General features: G+C 36.4%; 1 pseudogene; it reads right to left on the reverse strand.

Annotated features, from left to right (window-relative positions):
• Positions 1–4,272: 4,272 nt before the first annotated feature.
• On the reverse strand, positions 4,273–5,015 carry LOC105064741 (PC-esterase domain-containing protein 1A pseudogene; annotated as a pseudogene).
• Between the last annotated feature and the right edge of the window lie 3,770 nt (positions 5,016–8,785).

The following is an 8,785-nucleotide window of genomic DNA, read 5'->3' on the forward strand; positions in this document are numbered from 1 at the left end:
TTTAGTGGTAGGACTAGTGAGAGGACTTCTTTAGTGTTGGAGTCAAAAGAAGTTGAAACACTCTAAATCTACAGATGTGACCTATTTTAGGGCTAAAAGAGAATGCCAATAATCATACTGTAAGAGAATGTATATTTATTGAGGACTTGCTATTTGCTAGATGCTGACTGAGTACTTTATACACATTATCTCATTTAATTCTTATCACAAGTCTTTGAAGGTAGGCACTAGTATTATTCCCATTTTATGGATGAGCAGTGATCCTTTGATGATAAGTAATTCCCACCAAGGTCAGCTAGCTAGTAAGCAGTAGAACTGGGATTTGAACCAGGCACTCACTGTCTGTTTTCAAATTCCAGCTCTTAAAGGGCATGCTCTATGACCTCCCACTAAATGATGGGGGCTTGACAAAGTTAAAGATTTCTATTCTTATAATCAGTGGGTAGCAGTGGTCTTATTTAAAGTAGATAGTAAGTGGTTTACTCAGGATCATTTACAGATTTGACTTCATGTAATTTCTGCCTGTTATGCTTTAAATTTATAAATACAAAGGACGCAATTTGAAATCTTAGGCAGAAAAGAAATTATCAGACTATATAGGAAATGGCTAACTCCAATGTTGCAGGCCCTTATTCAGCACTAGGATTGTCATGCACATATCCATCAGTTCAAAAGTGACGACAATATTAAGTAGCATGTAAGACAGTGAAAAACCAGATTTGCCCAGCACAAATACATTGAGTGAAAGACAGAAAGAAAAACAAAAACAAAGCAAAAAAAAAAAAAAAAGAAAAGAAAAAAAATTGACTAACTTGGGTTAGGAGAAGAATTCCATAAGTAAAACTATTTGCTTCAAAAGTATTTTAAGATTCTTGGTTGCTTTTCAAGTTTTAATGCTTAGATTTAAAAATTATGAATTATTGAAACTGATGCATAAGGAACATACATAATAAAATACAAAAATATCTAAGTAAAGCTGTTTTAAAGTAATAGTGTAGTTTTCTAGAAATTTAAAGTGATTTTGAAGCACAAAATTTTTTGGATGCTTGAGTTTTTGGACTTATTATCAAGAAAAATACATGTTTTTTAAAAAGATAGGGATGGACAGTCTCTGTTGTGGGATTGCTGGGTCAGGGTTGGTTATGGACATCATCTGATGTGAATATAAAGCCAAGAAGGCAGGAATAGCAGAAGAAAGGTTTAGAAGAGTCCTGCAATCTTCAGTGTTATCTGAATATTCCTTAGTTAACTCTTTGAGCTGATGATCATTACTTGATTGTAATTAGTGACATACCCTGCTGTTATGCTATTTCAAACAACTCTGAGTTTGCACTCTATTAAAAAGTAGGAGAAAATTAGTATAGTTCTTGGTGCTAAACTTGATTATTCCACAGAGTTCTTACACCCAAGATAACAGAAAATTGTATGAAATACTGGGGGCTGTACTATTAAACTCCAAATTAATAAACCACTAATGATCCTGGTAGCTTGGATTTTATCCAATAGTTTTATGAATACAATGGAAAAATTAATTGTGGTAAAAATGAAGCAATTTTTTTTTCCTTTCTGGCTTATTATTCTTTTCAAAAAAGTGATAACTATCTACAGGGAGAAAATTCAAAAAAAAAGTACACCCACTTAAATAGCTATGTAAGAAAAATAATAATGTTGGTTTAGAATTATAAAAATAGAATAATAAGCAACATTAAAATAGCATCTGATTTATGATAGCAAAATAGGTTCTATCAAGATGCACTGAAGAATCTTACTACTTACTAAATAGAGGCCATATTGCCTTAAAGAGGCTTGGGCTTCAGAGATGCAGTCCCCATAAGGAAAACACTCTGTGTCTTGTTTCTTGTTTCCCTATGTGATAACTTGCAGCACAAAAATTTCCGCAAATTCTCAATTAGAAATCATGTATTTTGTGCTAGCTAATGACTGTGATGCCAAAAAAACCTTTTCACTTGATAGTTATAAGAATATAAACTTTTTCCCCAAAAATCATAGGTTAAATGATTAAAAATGTTTTCCATAAAACTATATGGATTCCTGTTATATGTCTTTATTTAGTAGCTTTGTGAATCTTTTCCCTGACAACCATGGATGAATGATAGTCAACTATATATTGTTGATTGATTTAAAGTAGTATAGGAAATAACACTTGGTAAGGAAACAAAAAGCAAGGTGAAAGAAGATGCCCTCAAGGAAGGTGGGGAGAGCAGGCTCAGGGGAAAAGAAGGATGCTGATCCTTTCAGATGGCCTAAGCTTTGAGAATACTTTTTTAGCCCAAAGATTGGACTTTCCACACTCTGTTTTTTTCTTGAAAGCTCTAAAAGTTAAGCTCTCTTTCCTTTATCTCCACAGTTTTACTCTGTGATCTCAATTTCCCATCAGCCTTGGAGCTTCTTGAGAACATCAATGTGTTGCTTCCCATGAAAGATAAATGTGAAGTAAATCCAAAATCCATTTGAGTATTTTTGAAGCTCCAAATCTCCTAAACTTTTATTTGCCAATTAAAAAAAACTATTTAAAGTTCAAACTGAGATAGATTTTATATACATATATATTTATCTTTATCTATCTATGTCTATCTTCATAGCCCACAAATACTGTGACATTTATGCCCCATTGGTCCTCCTGAGGTTAAAGTCTTATTCCTTTCACTTTGAGTTAAAAAAGCATCCAACTAAATCATTTAATGCTCTAATGCCTATATTGATCTGACAAATTAAAAATGATTTTAAAGGAACTTATATGTTTGGAAAAAGACAAACAAACAAAAAACCCAAACATTATTTTCTTTCTAAAACAGTAACTCTTGCCCACATAAAGGGAGAAATTAATATTCAATTTAACCCACATCAGGATGCTCAAGGAGGCATCCTAAAACCCCTGGCATTAGAAATTCATCTTGTGAGCTCCATGTTTTTAGTTTTTGGTTTTTTTTTTTTTTTTTGAGATTTTTCAAGGGGGTCTGGTACTTCATGTAACAACAGTTAATTCTGAAAACAAATTATAATTCCCACATTATAGTAAGCTGAATCTTGGGATAGCAAACTGAGAAAACTAAGCTGAGTCTCAGAGAGGCTAGACAGGTGGCCTGAACTTCAACACAAATCTGTCTGGTTCTAAAGTACTGCTTTCTTCACCAGACCACAGCCCCGAGCATCACCTGCAAACTTTAATGGGAAAAAATTCACAGCTATGTGGGACTTTCAGCCTCATGGTATGAAGCAGACTTTGAAGCCAATAGTTTCACTTTCCATTTTAGCATATTTGGGCATCTCTGTGTGTAGTGGACTGAAAAATCTACACACTCTACAAACAAACTGGCAAGGAAATTTTAGCTTCTTTACTTCACTTAGTTCATTGAACTGCTTAATAAGTTGTGTAATAAAGAACAACAAATCTGCCTCTATATTGGATCTGTTCCTTTAAGTTTTAACCACTGTGCCCTGTTTTCAAGGCTCAGTCTTGCTAGTTCTGCACCTTTTGTGAAACAATGTTGCCTTTAGCCTGAAATATACAGGAGAGCCTATTCTTGGGGCTCTGAGCTTTAAGGATGTTAGTTAGCACTTCTGCACTTATGTGGATATGGCAAGTTGCAAAATAGAGAATAACCTTTGTTTAATTGGAGATTTACAGGGACACCATGGCCTGACCTACATGGACAGCTGCAAGAACAGAGAATTTCTACAGCAAGAAGTTTGCAACAACCAACCACACCCCCTCCCATTTTTTTGTATGAAAGGAGCCTGTATTCTGACCAGAGGAGGATGACTCTCCAAGACATTAGTCTGGCATCCTCTCAGTCTGCTGGCTTTCTGAATAAAGTCGCTTTTCCTTACCCCAACACCTCATCTCCTGATTTATTGGCCTGTTGTGCAGTGAGCAGAATGAGTTTGGACTTGGTAACAATTGTACTCCTCCAGATAGTGACGGTTGACAGACAGGGGCAGACACACTAAATTAATCCAAATGGCTAAACTCAGCTGCTCTAAAGAAAGTAAAAATTTCTTTTAGGTAACTCAAGCATTTTTCTCAAACTTCAGTTTCCAGATTTGTTCTTGTGTTCCCTAAGATGGCTTTTGGTGAGAACTCAATGTGTGACTTCATTTTTTGTTTGTTTTTCTTCCATGCTTTTATTGGTGATAGCAATGGACAAGAATAGTGCCAGACAGGCATAGCAGACACCCAGGTCCAGCTCCTTGGGTGGCAAGCAGGCCTTGCAGATCTATAGCACATCCAGCCCCAGCACAAGATCCAGTTTACCTGGGCCATGTCCCTGGATAGGCAGGAGGCCATCTGTCCAGTTGTATGTGTGGATCAGCATGTATGAGTGTCTGAGCCACTGCCTGCAGGGTACCCCCATCCTTAGCACATGGTAGGGGCTGTTGTGAACACAGTGGGGCATTCCCCAGTGGACCACTAGGCCCCAGTGGAGATCTCAGGAGGATAGGGCTGGGGATTGGAGGAGGCAGGGGGCCAGCCACAAAGTTTGCTCCAGGGCCACATCCTAAGTGGGGTGGCATCAAAAAGTCTTCCATTGGATTATAATTGAAGAATTCATGGAGTAGGAAAAGCTGGCCTTGGGAAAAAAGGGGGATCCTGGGGCAGGGATGGAAACAGAGGAAGTGGGAAGGGCTGAGGAAGAGGGTAGAGAAAAGGCATGGGAGGGGGCAAGGGAGATGGTTGGGGCAAAGCCAGTTGCTCCCTGAAGTCTGGGGGCTGGCCCTGGCTCCCCTGGAGGAGATGATCCAGCTCTGGCCAGTCCTCAATCCATGGGTCAGGGGGACAGTCATGCTTGGGCTGGATAGGGGATGTGCAGAGACATGTCAGCAGCCCTTGTATTTTTTCAGTCTCATGTGGTTTGCTCACTGGGTCCTTTGTCTGCCTGCTCTTGGGAACCCTCTGTTATTGATGCTGGTGATATGGCTGGTGAGCATCCAGTTAGTTCTCCTGGCTCCATCAGGATATCCCTACACACGCTGCTTACTTTATCCCTTGCCATCACTGCAGAATGGCTCAGATCTAGTATGACTCATCTCTGGTCCCTGGCTACAGGAGGAAACCTTGTCTATAAGGTCACTTCACACCCACCACAGCAAGCCTCACTTTCAAGCTCCCCACTCAGACTTCAGTGATTTCTGTGGGATACTGAGGCTACTAGAAAAATCCTGGAATTCTTCTAACCTACAAAGGAGGAAGAGGCAGGCTGAGAGAGCTGCTGGCACTGCTCCTTCTACCTAAACTCACTGTGTTGCCATTTGTCCACTGCTGAGCCCACTCTGGGTTACTGCAAATTTACCCTATGAGGAATCTCCCTCCAGAGGCTCCAGAAAGCCCCCCCCCCCCAATTTGAGTCTTTCTCCTCCCCACCAACAATCTTCTCTCTCAAGACTGGAGCAGTGGAGCCATTGGTCTAAAACTTACTTCCCTCTCTTTTCCTTCTGTAGGATCACAATCAAGTGTGGGTAGTAGAAGTGAGATTTCTACCTCTTTTTCTTGCTTTTATGAACCTTCCCAGAAATCCTATCATCCTTTTTTTCATAAGATGGCATCCATCTCTCCTATTCCATTTGTTTATATGGTAGAACGGCTCAAGAGAACCTAATATATGGAGGAGAAAGACACACTGGTTTAATAGTTTCAAAACATTAGCCAAGTTCCATGTGTGAACAAAATTATGAATAACAAATGATGGTTATCATGCTGAAACAGAGCTATATCTTAATAAAAAATCAATTCTGTAAAGAAAACAAATGAAGCTGCCTCTTCCTAGAATAATTCTTGTGCAATATTATCAACTTTGCTTGCTGTAAGAAATTTGATTTTTTAAAAGAGTAAACAAAATTGACAAACCTCTGGCCAGGCTTACCAAAAAGATAAGAGAGAGGACTCAAATAAAATAAGAAATAATATAGAAGTAATTACAACTAATGCCAGATAAATTAAAAAAAAAACAATATAAGATAATACCATGAACATATATATAGCAATAAATTGGGCAACCTAGAAGATATGGACAAGTTTCTAGCCCACCAGAACTTGAATGGAAAAATTAATATTGTTAAAATGACCATATGACCCAAAGCAATTTATAGATTTAATATGATACCTTTCAAATTACCCAGGACTAGAACTGGAACTAGAATTTTTCACAGAACTAGAACAAATAATCCTAAAATTTATATGGAATCACAAAAGACCCAGAATTGCCAAAGTAATACTGAAATAAAAAGAAGTTGTAGAAATAACCCTCCCAGACTTCAGACAATATTACAAAGCTACAGTAATTAAAACAGTGTCATAGTGGCACAAAAACAGACATACGAATCAATGGAACAGAATAGAGAGCCCAGAAATAAAATCACATGCCTACAGTCAATTTATGTTCAACAAAAAAGGCAAGAATATACAATGGAGAAAAGACAGTCTCTTTCACATGTGGTGTTGGGAAAACAACCACATGTAAATCATAAGTTAGAACACTCCCTCACACTATATAAAAAAAATTCAAAATGGCTTACATAAGACAAGACACCATAAACCTCCTAGAAGAGAATAGAGGCAAAACATTCTCTGCTATAAATTTTATCAATCTTCTCCTAGGGCAGTCTACCCAGGCAATAGAAATAAAAGCAAAAATAAACAAACAAGACCTAATTAAACTTGTAGTTTTGCATAGCAAAGCAAACTATAAACAAAACAAAAAGACAACCTATGGAATAGGGGAAAATATTAGCAACCAGTGAAACTGACAAGAGCTTATTTACAAAATGTACAAACAGCTCATACAATTCAATAACAACAACAACAAACCCAATCAAACAATGGGCAGAAGATCTTAACAGACATTTCTCTAATGAAGACATACTGATGGCCAATAGGTATGTGAAAAGACGTTCAATGTTGCTAATTATCAGGGGTAGCAATTCAAAAGTACAATGAGGTATCACCTTATGTCAGTCAGAATGTCCATTATTAAAAGGTTCACAAACAATAAATTCTGGAAAGGGTATGGGGGGAAAAGAACTCTCTTATACTATTGGTGGGAATGTATTTTGGTGAAGCCATTATGAAAACAGTATAAGATTCCTTAAAAAAACTAAAAATAGACTTATCATACAATCGAGCAATCCCACTCCTGGGCATACATCCAGAGGGTACCTTAATTCAAAAAGATACATGCACCCCCATGTTCATAGAAGCACTATTTACAATAACCATGACATGGAAGCAAACTATGTGTCCATTGACAGAAGAATGGATAAAGAAGTTTAGGGATACACACACACACACACACACACACACACACACACACACACACACAATGGAATACTATTCAGCCATAAAAAAGAATAAAATAATGTCATTTGTAGCAACACAGATGGACCTGGTGATTGTCAAATTAAATGAAGTAATCCAAAAAGAGACAGAAAATACCACATGATATCACTTATATGTGGAATCTAAATAAAATGACAGAAATGAACTTATTTATATAATAAAGACAGATTCAGAGATGCAGAAAACACACTTATGTTTACCAGGGAGGAAAGGTGTGGAGGGATAAATTTGGAGTTCAGAATTTGCATATACTAACTACTATATATAAAATGGATAAACAGTAAGACCCCACTGTACAGCACAGTGAACCATGTTCAATAGCTTGTAATAACCTATAATGGAAAAGAATATTTAAAGGAAACTATATATATATTCAAGAAATATCTGCTATATATATATATATATATATATATATATATATATATATATATATATATATATACACACACACACACACACACACACACAGCTGAATCATATACAGTATACCATAAATTAAGAAAACATTGTAAAATGACTATCTTTCAATAAAATAAGAATAAAAATAAAAGTACTATCAATATTCTGGGTAAATTGATTCTGAAATCTCCCATAAATTTTGCCCTGCAAACAGCAGGTTTCAAGCAGATACTGTATCCTGACCTTTTGCTTTACTAATCTAGTGACTTTTATGCACATTTCACTATTCTTTACATATTAAATGATATTGTTAATCATTATTAAAATGTATATTTTAAGAAAAAATAAAAACATAAAATGTATGTTTTGAGGGCTTGTTGTTTTTCTGTTAGTAGATATATGTTTGCACAGAAAGTAATGTATATATCTTCCCTGGTTTCCTTAGAGCCTTTAATTTGCTAATACATACCAAGGGTTTCCAAGAAAGGGTGATAATGTCAAACAGTATTTCAAAAACATTGTTGACTGTATAATTCTTTTCTTTTTGACAAAGAATAGAGTGATGGAAAATAGGTATCATAAGAAAGGTCAAAGTAAATACTTTTTCATTTATTAATTTTTTGTTCTGTTTTGTTTTTCAAAGGAAAGAAAAGGGAGAGAGGCTACTTTTTAATAAATGAAGACTTTAAATTTCTATAAAAAGCTCTAAACAGCTTTTCTTTTCAGTAGCAAATAAAATAAGGACACAGAGATTTTAATGAGCAGGTGATTTTCCCTGAAAAATAAACTAATGTTGCTGACCACCAAAAGAAAAAATACGATAATGGACCTATAAAGAAGATTATAGAATTTGAGTCTCTAGAGATCTTCCATGTTTAGGAGGTTGGACATTCATCTTGCTAAAGCAAGGCTCTGCCAGATTGGAATTGGAATTAGCTCATTCCTGCACAGATTTCTGCAGTTGACCTCTGGGAGTGTTGCAGGGGTTTCCCTTAGAAACCCAGCACCTATTTGAATCAGTCTGACTGCAGC

The sequence above is a fragment of the Camelus bactrianus genome, chromosome 29 (genome assembly GCF_048773025.1).
Source record: "Camelus bactrianus isolate YW-2024 breed Bactrian camel chromosome 29, ASM4877302v1, whole genome shotgun sequence".
Taxonomy (NCBI): Eukaryota; Metazoa; Chordata; class Mammalia; order Artiodactyla; family Camelidae; genus Camelus; species Camelus bactrianus.